This window comes from Dipodomys spectabilis, unplaced genomic scaffold, assembly GCF_019054845.1.
Source record: "Dipodomys spectabilis isolate Male_0828 unplaced genomic scaffold, ASM1905484v1 ptg000163l, whole genome shotgun sequence".
Taxonomy (NCBI): Eukaryota; Metazoa; Chordata; class Mammalia; order Rodentia; family Heteromyidae; genus Dipodomys; species Dipodomys spectabilis.
The window spans coordinates 18,545,715-18,558,621 of record NW_024870840.1 but is presented as its reverse complement, the minus strand read 5'-3'; positions in this window follow the sequence as shown (position 1 = coordinate 18,558,621).

Sequence of the window (12,907 nt, the reverse complement as noted above, 5' to 3'; positions counted from 1 at the left end):
ATTGTAGCTACACAGTGCATCTTGAAATTGGATAAAACAAACCTCACTTTCTTCTTTCTTTTCAAAATTGTCTCAACTATTTTGGCTCCTTTTGTCTTTCCAGCTTAATGTAGAGTTGAGACTTTCTAAGAAATAATGGGGAAGCAATTGGACATTCATAGGGAAAAAGAAAGGAATTTAGAATTAATGGTTAGTTTTATTTTTGTTTTTGTTTTTGCTATTGTCAGTTGAGGGGCTTGACCTTGAGCTTTTGTGCTCAAGGCTAGTGCTCTACCACTTTGAGCCACAGCACCACTTCTGGTTTTTTGGTGGCTAATTGGAGATAAGAGTCTCATGGACTTTCCTTCCCAGGCTGGCTTTGAAACGCTATTCTCAGATCTCAGCCTCCTGAGTAGCTAGGATTACAAGTGTGAGCTACCACCTGATTGTTAGCTTTGAACGATGACTTGAGTGGATTGAGAGATGTCTGGAGAATTGCTAAAGCACACTTCTTGGTGTGTCTGTGAGGATGATGGGCAGGGAAGTCACTGATGCTCATGGATGGTATATCCAACAAACTAGGAGTTTGGATGGAGTGGAAAAGCAGCAAGGAAACAAGTTTACACTGAATGCGGAAAATGGAAATAACCTTCTCCAAAATCAGGAATGAGGCAAGGGTGCTTGTTCTCAACACGCTTATCCTGAGATTCCAACTCTGTCCAGCTGATGGGAGCTGAAGCTTCCTAGCTGCATGGCACTGCCCCCTGCTGGCTCATCCCTCTGCCATCCATGACAAAGGACTATAGTAGTAAGGAGACTGACTGTAAGACTTAGTAAAACTTGGTACTTTTCCTAACTGTGGTATTTTATTCTTGTCATCTACTTTCTCTTTGGTGGCTATTGTTGAAAACTCTAAAACCAAAACAAACCAAGCAAACCCACAAACTCTGTGATTGCTTTTAGAGGCAGCGTGGAAGAGCACTGGGGAATTGATTGATGACTATTCCCAAACCAGGTGTTATGCAAATGGCTCCCCCAAGAAAGAGTGGGAATGGGGTAGCTTTAGGGGTAGAGGAAAGATAGTTGAACCTTTAGAGACCAGAAGGAACCAATCCTGGGACAAAAAAATGCACAGGGAGCGTCTATATTTTTCAGTCCTTTGCCAAGGTGCTTCTTGGAACCAACCTGCTCATGTGGGATTATAAAATGATGATAATGTTAAAAATAGCATTACCTAAACTTTCCCCAGAGAAGACCTGTGCGTTACATTTGACATTCGTTTGTTTATCTTATTTTTGTTTTTCAGTTTGTCTTAGCTCAGACATTCTGTTTTACAACAGTCCCTGTTCATCTCTGGGTGGCTGGAATGCTGGGCATGACCGAAACATTTGAGATGATCCACTTATTGATTAGCATCCATAACATTCCCTCATATTCTTCTAAAGTTTGCTGCAATCTGATGTCCTGATTATTCCCTTATTAGGTTCTGCTTTGGACAGAATTACTGAGCCAAATTGAAATTCATGGTTGTTACGAACCATTTCCAAGACATCACTCAAAAGCTAGTCAAGAGATGTTCCTTGCCTGCTTCTGCCCATTAGATTTTGGATCAAGAAACACATCTCATGCCATGCCCAGTAATGTGGAGTTGTTGCTTTATTTATGACCTTTGCCGGGCCATGGTGCAGTCTATTTTTATGGTCACATTTTCACCCACTCTTATTAAATGCTGACTCTCACCTTGCATAGGGGTTGAAGCTGCCTGTCACTGTCACTTTATTTAGCAGTTGCCTAGATCAATTACAATTCCTTTCCCTCTGCTTCCTCCTAGAGTGAGGTGGAGGAGCATGAGTAAAACTATGACTTTCACTGCATTTTATTTTATTTTTTAAAAAAAGCCTCCTTAAAGCTTAAAAATATCGCCTCCTTCTTCAGGAAGTTGGCAGTTATCTGACTTGGACACAGTTCTGGCTTTGTCATTAATCTTAGGGGCTGGCGGATGGGTACTTTCTTCTCCTCTGTCCAGCTTATGCAGACAGAAAGTCACCTCCTAGGTCTGTGCGGAGAATGTCACCTCTGAGGAGGACTGCAGTGCACAAACACAATTGCACCAGTGGGGAATCCTGCATTGCTTTCCTGGATTTTTGTCTCGTCATCTGCGCAAGACTCAGGCTCCGATGGACATTGAGTTGTGTGGGTGTCTGACAGTGTGCCTTGCTGCAGGCAACACAGGAAATAAAACCAGTTCAGCCCAATCACTTACCGATCTTGGTCAAATGACATAGCATCTTGGAACCTCTGTTTTTCTGTCTAGGAAATGGAAGCTTGAATATTCAGTTCATTGTGTTTCAAGGAAGGATCAGACCTGCCAGTAAGTTCAAAAGTACTTAGGAGAGCACGGAATAGTTACGTGAAGATTTAGAAAGAAAAACTGTGCATCTTCCAGCTATTCTGAGACACAGGCTCTTGGGAAAAGAGTTCGGACCTTGAAATTCATCCTGGGTTCTAACTGTCCTTTTACCACAAGCTTGAGCAAAAACTTTTGAGATTAGTGAAAAATAGGTCTGTGTAGAAGCTATTAGTAGTTACCTCTTTCATTGACCTTAACTTTGACCATGACCTGTGTAGGTCATTTATTATGGCTGATGTTTGGCTGAGAAGATGATCATGTGACCTTTCAGTTTGGAGAAAGAACTTCAGTGAAGAAATATATGTAACCTATTCCAGGCTACCCTGTGCCATCCCACCCCATCATCTATGTTAATATGTGAGTACACATGGACAAGTATGAGTATTTCTGTGTACACGTACTTTTTTTCCCAGCTCTTTTTAATCCGTTTTCCTTTTCTACCTGTAGCCCACTGTGAGCTACCATATCTTTTGGCTCAGTCAGAGCCTTTTATTGACTTCTAGATCAGCTGTATGATTTGTACCTACAGAGTCCTCAGGTGATACAAAGTGACATTTCTGTCCATGTCCTCTAAGACCCCAATTCTGGAGATTTTGAGATCCCCACTAATTGCATTGTTGCCACAGGGATGGACAGGTAACTACCTTCATGATTTGGGGACAAAAATGAGAAGAGAGAAGAATTAAATTTTTTCGCAACTATCCTTCTTTAAAACCCGCCTTCCAGCCAGGCACTGGTGGCTTCATGCCTGTCATCCTAGCTACTCGGGAGGCTGAGATCTGAGGATCACGGTTCAAAGACAGCGTGGGCAGGAGATGCTTATCTCCAATGAACCACCCCAAATACCAGAAGTAGAGCTATGGTTCAAGTGGTAAAGCACTATCCTTGAGCAAAAAAATCTCAGGGAAAGTACTCAGGTCCCAAGTTCAAGACCCAGGGCAGGCACAAAAAACAAAAACAAAAACAAAAAATACCGTTCCATTAATTTTACTGCTCCAACCATCCATCCACCTTTGCCATTATGGAAGGCCTCAGGGTCCCAGTGACAATGTGGGGATATCACTGCATCCTATCCCAGAGGAAGATGTGGCTGAGTACTCCTTGGGAACTATCCCAGAGGAAGATGTGGCTGAGTACTCCTTGGGTGTCATGCCGCATGGGTTTTGGAGTCTTGGGCTGGAGTTAGTGGTGGCTGCTTCCTCCTTCCTCCATTGTGTGTGCCTTTTCCAGGACCTATACAGTTCAACTGAAGGTATGGTCAGTGCGCCATTCTTCTATATCACATTCTCATAACAACCCTGCAAAGCAGGCCTTCTTCTCCCAGTGTTACAGATGAAGAAATGGAGGCCCGGTTGGGTGACCTACTTGAGATCATACCACTGCTCTGTGGCAGAATCTGGTGTCTCCATGAGGAGTCCTGAGCATAGGGCATGGTGTCCACAAATTATTTAAAAGCCCTCAAAAAATATTTGAGACCTGAAAAACAGTGATGAGTTCAAAAACAGGAAAAGAGCATTGTGCAATCAAAAGTAATGCTCCTTCAGTTAACCATTACAGCATAGGTAATTGGATCAACGGGACCCTTTCAGTGCTACCTTACATAGTCAGCTATGGAGTGGATTACCTTCGTGAGGAACACGGTGCATTGTACAGGTTTGTTCAGCTGGCAGATGTGTGAGATCGGACTTCCAAAAACCTGGGAAAAGACTGAAATCATCCAGTGTGCATCTCAGGCTTAGAGTCTGGTCCTTCTATCCTTTTACCTCATCTCGTGGAGTTTGGCTAAATCACAGCTCTGTCTGATATGTGGAATGCATCACCAGCTTTCACACTCCATCCCACGGTGAGCAGGTGAGTCAGGAAGCTGCACGGTGAAAAAAAATTTTTGCTTTTACACTTTGTCTTCATTTATGTCACCTGCTTGGCAATCAGGCCATGTACCTTGTTAATGAAGTTGCCCCCCTTGTATGTTTCTACCGAGCAGGCTTATTGGAGTTCTGCCTCAAGCTCCTGAGAGGTGGCGAGCCCTCTCCATCCCATTGTTGGGAAACATAGCTCTCCCGCATCGCCAACAAACCCAAGGACACCGGCAGAGTGTGCCCACCCATGGACGACCTTCCCTGCTTTCCTGGTTAATTTTATTGGCGAAATGTACAACTTTATTCCCCAGCCTGGACACGGCCATCTGTCACAGTGTCCTGAATCCCAGCAGGAGGATGAATAGTTTACTGGCTCACCATGAAAATTAGGTAAGCAGAGAGCCCGAGTGGATGATGTGGAACGTCTCTGCACACGCAGGCCTGCACGAATGGCGGGAGGTCTTGTCAAACACCTGGGAGGCCCGTGCGCACACAGCAGCTGTACTGCCTGACTTTCTTCCCCAAGCGTGTTCTCCTTCCACGTCACTACATTAAAATTCACCGTAGCCTTCCTGCCATCAGAGCTCATGGAATCCTCTGCCGTGTCATTCCAAGTCTGTAGCAGGAAGCTCCAATCTCCAGCATGACTTCCCTACTTACTATCTATGCCATCTTAAGAAATTTAATAATGTCTTTGGGTCCATGCCTGCCCCTAAAATGGGCAGAAGGAACCATCTGACTGGACAAGTGAGCTGATGGGTTGACCCATAAGATGTACATTGAAATGGCTTCTGTGTAGGAGTCACTGTTGGTGTGTTTTGCTGATGAGAACATCGAGCCTCCTCTGGATGTCCTGCCCATGCTATGTGGCTAGTAGTAGCAGATGTCAATCAAGGTGGTTACTCGTTGCTGTGTGTGTGTTTGTTTGTCCTGATTGAAGTAAGCACCGTACTCACGAATGGATTGAAGTCTCCGGTATCTGCATGGTTCTGTCCTGACTCAGGCTAGGGTTACTAGTTTCTCTTCCTTTCCTGCCCTCGGTCTGGATGTCATACTGAGCTCTTCCTTAATCTTTTGTACTTTGGATTTTGCTTCTGCCACGATTCCTTTATCTTCAGAGTCTTTTCTGCCTAGTGTGGTTTCATTCATCCTTCAAGGTCTTCAATGCCTATTCACGTGTGTCCCCTGGAAAGCTGTTCTGAATTGCCTGCTCAGGATGAATCCATCTGGAAAGCTCTGTCATGTAGTTCAAAGAATATGAGCTTTGGACACAGACAGCCTGGTTACATCTTAACGTTAGCATTCTTGGGACCTTATGCTTCTTACTTCATCTCCCTGGGTTCCAGCTTTCTTCCTTTTTTTTTTTTAAAGCAGGTAGTAATAACAATGTGGACCCCAGACAGGCTTGTGGAAGAGCAAGTAGAAGAAAGCATATTGTGTACTGGGCACCTGTGTGTTGTACATGAATGTTTTACTCCTTCTGTTCCTATCTTTAATGTGTATTTATTTTGTTCACCCTTGATTTAGAATAATATCACAACATTCCATTTCAACTTCCAACTAGGGCAAGGGTAACTGATCGCCCACTGAAGATGAAGTTTGAAAGTCAAAGGGTTTCTTTGGATGCACATGAAAATGCCTTTTTATTCCTGTAGCAAGAAGGCAGAAAGAAAATGAGTATAAAGACTTAAGAGAAACAGAGCCCCAAGGAAGATTGTTTTCTCATTCCAGGCAAGTCTTATACCAAGGCCAGTCCCTGTCTAGGGAAGTGTGGGACTTTATGACTTAGATGGGGACTTCCTTAGAATATCAAATCCCTGCTGCTTTTCAGACCTACTGTGTTAGTCTCTCAGTGATGTAACAAAATACCCAGAAATAACAACGTAAAGGAGTAAAGATTTCCTTTGGCGCCTAACTTCAGAGATTTATTTTGATCCAGATCTGCTGGGTCTACTGATTTGGGCCTGAGGTGAGACAGGATAGCATGGCAGCAGGAGCTTGTGACAGGAGAGGCTGCTCATCTCAGGGCAGCCAGGAAGCAGAGAGAGTCAGCACAGGAGAGAGGCTAGAAAGGGCCTGAGGCCAGCTCCACCCTTCCAGGCATGCTCCACTGACCCATGTCCTTTCACTAGGCCCTAACTCCTGAGTTCCAGCATTTGCATATGCCAACACAATTTGAATCTATCAATGGACGAATCTATTAGTTAGGGTAGACCCTGCTTTGTTTAAAAAAATAGTAACATAAAATTGTATTGAAATGGTAAAGGACAGATTTTCTAATTAGGAAGCAAAAGTGAAATCTATTTAAATAAGAGATGAGGAGAGGTGGAGTATCCGGGAGAGGACGGACATTTGTGTGCTGGTGGGTCTATATTACGGGACATTAACCAAAGGGTTTGGAAAGCTGTGTGCATGCTTGTGCGTGGGCATACTTTGGGAATCCTGTGCTGAGTTGTTTGAATTTTCCAAAGAAAGAATGTGGATGCTGCATGATTACTTTTTTTTTTAGGGGTTGACAGCAAAAAGGAGCCATTTTCAAAATCTAATCTGGAGAGAAGCAGCAGAATGAGTGGATGCTCCTAGTCTTTATTTTGCAACAGTGCTGCCATCCACCCAGGACTATGTGGTTTACAATGAGACTGAATGTAAAGGGACTGTTGAACAAGACAGTGGGTAGGAAACGGTGGGCGGAAGATGATCATTTATGGATAGTTTAAGTAGAAGAAAAGACTCAAAATCATATGTGTGCAAAGAGCGGAACCTTCTTGATGCAATCACTTCTCAACACTGCCAACCTGGACCAAACCTTCAGCATATGAGCTGGCTGGGTGGGCAGGGAAAACCATGGCAAGACTAATACATTCCAGAGGGTGGAATAGTAAAGTTTCAGGGGACTCTCCCATCAGTGAGCTTCTTAGGAGCTCAGTAGTCTGGGCCATGGCGGGCATCCTTTCCAAGATAAAAGATGGACAGTAGTCTATTAGAGGGGGAAACACAATGCCTTATTTTGGGCAAGGGGAGGGAGTCAGGAAATAGAGGATCTTACTCTTGGGAATACCACTTTGACTTGTTTGCCTGATGTTGGGGTAACCCTGCCAGTCTTGAGTTGGTACACACAGTATTCACCATGACTAGCTGTAATGTAAGAGTGTAGACAGAATAGCCTGTCCAGGTGAGGCCAGCCAGCTCACCATGACTGTATTCATGATGGAGTAGCTACCATGACAAGGATAGAAGCTTCCACTCAACTGTCCATGCGATCTAACTCTTGTTCCAGCCAAATCTCCACTCCGTTAGTAACAAAGATCTAAACTGATTGCGGACATGACATTGTTTCCGGAGACCAACCAGAAACTTGGTGGTAAGTTGATTATATTGGATGCCTTTTGTCTGGAAAAGGGCTGTGACTAGATTTTTCACTTGCCTTTCCTGCCTGCATGATCTCAGCAAACACTGCTCTCTGAAAGCTTACAGAATATTTTGTTTATTGTAAAAAAAAATTCCTGCATATTCTTGCCTTGGACAAGGAAACTATTTTGTTGCAGTGGGCTTGCAGGAGTGGGTACGTGACTGTGGAATAAATTGCTTGGTTAGAGCGCGGAAATAGCCTAGGGAAAGAACTGACCAAAGAGCCTAGGGTCACACCAAGTAATGGTGAGACACAATTCTCCAGCATGCACCATGTGCCTTGCATCGTAGCTCATTTTACCACGCTGCATCTCCAGCAAGTAGACTGCATGGGTCTGAGAACCAGTGGAGGAAGTGTGGCTGCCCTATTTACCAGGGATCCCACTGGGACGGTATGTCCTCCCTTCTCAAAGCTGTGGGCACCCATGCTCCCTGTGAGGAGTTGAACCCAGTGTCATGAGTGAACCAAGCTTGGCTTCTCCCCAAGACACTTCCTACCTCCTTGGTCCCCCATGGCTCCCCAAGGCCACTCTCTAGTATATTTCCTGCAGACAGATGCCCATCTCAAAGTGTTTTCCTGAGAAACTGGGCTTCTGTGTTTTAGATGTTTTTATTATGCCTTTTACATGAAATTTATAGATAAATACACCTACACAAAATTTAAAAAATAAAACACCCCTTAAGTATCACATAAGGAAGAAATTAAAGCTATTTTCAATGAAGCACCAATGGCTTTAATGCTTCATAAAGTAAAAATGTATCAAGCAATGCTTTCTAGCTACACGAGCAGATTAGAAGGATTCAGGTGCATATGTCATAAATGCACCACAAACTCAAGGTTTTCATCACCCAGGAATATTGTTTTTCCAACAATGCTGCCTGCAGTCCATCCCCGGGTGATATTTTGTGAAATAGTGACTCGTGTTTGGGAGGCTCTGACCAAAGCTCAGGCAATATTCTCTTGATTTACAAGATCATGCGCTTAGGTAGTTCAGTATAAAAATAGGGAGGAAATTACTCTGGGTTTTTATGTAAAACTAAGGGAGCTTCTCAGCTCAGATCATTAGAATTCTTTCTCTCCCCACCTCCATCGCAGGAACTTTCTTCCAAGAAGGTTGGAGGTTGGGAGGGTTGTGGTATAGGACAAATGTGGGTATTGCAGGGCATTCCACATCAAGTCTTTGCTGATCCAGAGTTCCAACACTGTGACCTAGCACCATGTCCATCCCTTTCCCATATACTAAAAAAGCAAAGATATAGGGAAAAGGAAATGGAAGTGAATTCTGAGTAGGACCTCTAAACCATGGACATCAACTTCAGCTTCTCGCTGGTCAGCATAGGAGATGGGTTGAAACCAGACCTATGCGACTGAACCCCAGCACTTTTTCTATGCAACTCACTCTCCCTTTCTGACTTCATTAGGGAAGGTTAGGATTAGAGGAATGGTTTGCTTGACTTCTGGAACCTCCACTCCATCTTCGATCCTTACTAATCTGGGGACTGTAGAAAGGTGAAGTCTGTCAGAGAGACTCTCCCCACTTAGCTTTAGAGGTCATATCAAGGCCATTTGAAAGGTTGCCACATAGTCGCTGCTAAGTTAATGGCTTCTATTTTGAGCCCCAGTGATTGAGAGGTTTTGGCACTAGCCTGTTATAACTCTCTTGTAAAGACAAGCAGCCAGGGGGTGGGCAAGTTTAGTTTTTATGGCTTGACAGCCTGGTAATTGGTAATTAGTTGGATCTGGCTGCATTTTTAGCACTTACAGAGGCCATTTGAGGGGTGACTACCCTGGCAAAGCACACAGATCCCTACCCATCTCTCTTCCTGCTTCTTTCCTTTTCTTCTTCTAAGGCTTTTTCTGTTCTTTCTGTACCTTTCTTAATTAGACTGCTCCAGTTCTTATGTGAAAATATAGATCATAAGGAGAGAGGGAGGAAAAGAGAGAGAGAGAGAGAGAGAGAGAAACAGAGGGAGAGAGAGAGTTGCTTGAGGGAGCCGAGTACCCTTCCTGAATCCATGCCTCCTTTCTAAGTGCTTAGCCCTTTCTACACAGATGCTACAGTGGATGGCTTAGTGGGTGCTGGCAATTATTAGATCTTGTAGTATCTGGTAAAGGGTTGGGGGGCCATACTGGCCTATACGTGTCAGGCTTCCTTATAGACTTTGTGTTACCGTAACAAATACTTGAGAGAAATGATCTTAAAAGGGGAGGGATTTATTTTGGCTTTTAGCCCCTGGTCACTTAACCCCATTTCTTTGGGACTGACATGTGGCAGAACATTGTGGTGGTGGGAGCCCATAGCAGTAATGGCAGCAGGGAGGAGAATGACAGAAGCCCCATATCTGACTTTCAATCCCCTCCCAACGATGCCATTATATTAAGAATTCACCAATGGGTTAATCTGTTGATAAAGGTAGAGTCCACGTGATTCCATCACTTCCCAAAGACCCCATCTCTGAACACTTGCACCAGGAAACCAAGTCTCCAATAAGTGAATCTTTTTGGGGGACATGTCATATCCAAACTATAACACAGACCCTAGCTGCAACAATCCTATTTTTATAAGCAGTATTCTATTGGCCTAAGGAATGGAGGGTTCTATTTAAAAGATTTAGAATAACTCTCAGGATGAAAATATTTGCTGAGCAACCAGCTAGCAGAGAGGAAAGGAAACAGGGCATACCAGGTTACTTCTCAGCATTAAGAACATGTGAATTAGTTCTGTGGGTTGTTGCTACTTGATTACCCAGTGGTAAATACCTCTGGCTTGGTGAATGTTGGCTTAAGATTCAAACTTCTCCTCTGAGAGTGACGCAGATTGCTCTACCTTCCAGGATGGCCTCTCCTGCAGTAATGGAGATCAGGGTATAGAGTATAAGTAGTTGATAATTTCACCAAGTTCCACATGGAGAAAGGAAGGGAAGGTCAGCAAAGAGAGGCATGCTACCCAGATGAAAACTAGACATCTACTAGGGAAATCCAGAATTGAAAGGTGATCCTGTCCACTGGCCATTTATTCTGAAGAATGCACTGCATTGAACTAGAACACACTATTGATAGACAACTCAATATTTGAAGTTGATATCAAATGGTGCAGCCATAGGAAAAACTGTTCCAGAAGAGGATTAAGCTGAAATCCCCCTCCATGGCACTTGTTCCTATTGCTCTATGTATTTTTCTGGGGCTCTGTGGACCAGCTCATTTCTTGTTCATGAGATGGTATTTTAAATGCGTGATGACAGAAATTGCATCTCCATAAATGACTCTGCACACAGGCTTAAATATTCTTAGCTTCTGCAAAGTCTTAGTGTATTCTAGCTATTGGACAGGTTCAATATCTAATGTCAAAGATCACATCTTTATATAGTTGGTTAAGACAGATTCCAATTTTTAGACTGTACATTTACTTTGAGAGTATTGGCTTTGGATTGGAAAGCATTTTCCTAGATTCTAGGGGCACAGGGTAAGAAAACACAGACCTTTCCTCTTCTTGACTCCATTATCTGGATTTACTATTAAATCCTGGCCTAGTATTGACTGTTTCTCATGTATATTGCCCTTCCTTTCTACTAGTCAGGCTGGGTGGAGAAAAACTAATGGGAGAGGCAACAGGATTATTAATTCTTTCTCTCTCTCACTTTTTTTTTACCCCAGATTAGAACACATTGAGTTGCCGTTGTAATTCATTTTAACATATGAAAATACTTTTTCTTTGCATTTAGTTACTGTTAATTACTTTTCATCAGTGTGTCAGAGTCTTGGAGAAAACAACTGAAGGGAGAAAGGATTTATTTTGGTTTACAGTTTCAGAGGCGTTAGTCCATAGTTGGTTGGCTCCACTGCTGTGGGGCTGGTGAGGCAGAGCATCTTGGAACAGGGTGTAGGCATAGTGGAAGAGAGCTGACCTCCTCATGGAAGCCAGGAAATGGAAAGAGCCAAGACTTCAAAACATGAGTCTTTGTGGTCATTTATATCCACATTGTAACAATATTCACTGAGCATCTGCCATGTCTTGGGAGTGGATATAGTGGATATGGTGGATATGGATGTATAGATTTAGGCTTTCAAAGGGTAAATAAATTGCTCTTTGCTGTAATGGTGACAGAACAATTCTTTTTTTGTCTTTCATTCAGTCTCTCTGAATTACTAAATAGGAAAAAAAATCCTCTATGCTGCTAGAATTGCATTATAGAAAACAAGACCATGAACCTTTTAAAGGCAGACATCCTGACTTACACATCTCCAAATGCCTAGCATCTCATGCATGTAAAGGGTTCAATAGAGAATCAGCAGATCTTTGGGTTACAATATGTCTTTGATGACTTGGAGTCTTCTTGCATCTTACGTGCATTCCAACAAGGTGATCTTGTCTGAAATATTGTCCATCTCTTTTTTAGGATTAGGGGCACTGATTCCTTTATTATTTCCTCTTGTTTAAGTTGTTCCCTCTCCTGAAGGTCTGATTCCTTCTATTTTATTTTTAACCTGGGAAATACCCATTTATTGCCTTAGCTTCACATCAAGTCTCAGCTCTTCTGTGATCACTTTCCCACCTCACCCATTTAGACTTCCTTGCGCTCTTGTTCTACTTGCTTCAAAAAGAACACCAAAGTAGAAATCATGTTGCTGCATCAAAGGATCTGTTGACCTCTTTCTCTCTCTTTCTTCTCATAGGTTGGGAATATCCTGATGGCAGGAGCTCTGTTTCTTGTTCTCCTTTATATTTTCAGCAACCAACATAATGGGTAACACAAAGCAGTGAATGTTTTTTAAATGTTTTAAAAATGATTGAAAATCCAAGAACAATATCAAAACTACCAACTTTGTAAAATTTCCAATTACAAAAACAATCACCTGGAAGCATCAAAGTTTAGCATCTTGCTCAATTTAAAAAAAAGCAGTCAGAAATCACATCATTCAACAGTTTCATGCAGCAAGAGTAGAAATGAGTAAAGCTACCACTCCCCACTAAAAGGAGGTACAGTTAGGTGTTTGTGGCTCTGAAGACCATGTTTCTACAGAGAGAGGCATGGCCAGTATTGCTGATACAATTTATGGCTGTGCATATATTTTCATGCTGTCATTGGTTTATAACTTAAGCAATTACCTAGACAAGTTTGACACACTGGAAACTAAGCAAAAAGATCCTAGTGTCAAATCTCTTTTACAGAAAAACAAGGTCTGAAGCCAGAAGAAAATTTGGGTTGTCTGGTTGTTATTGTTTTCCTTCGCTGGTGTCAGGAAATTGAG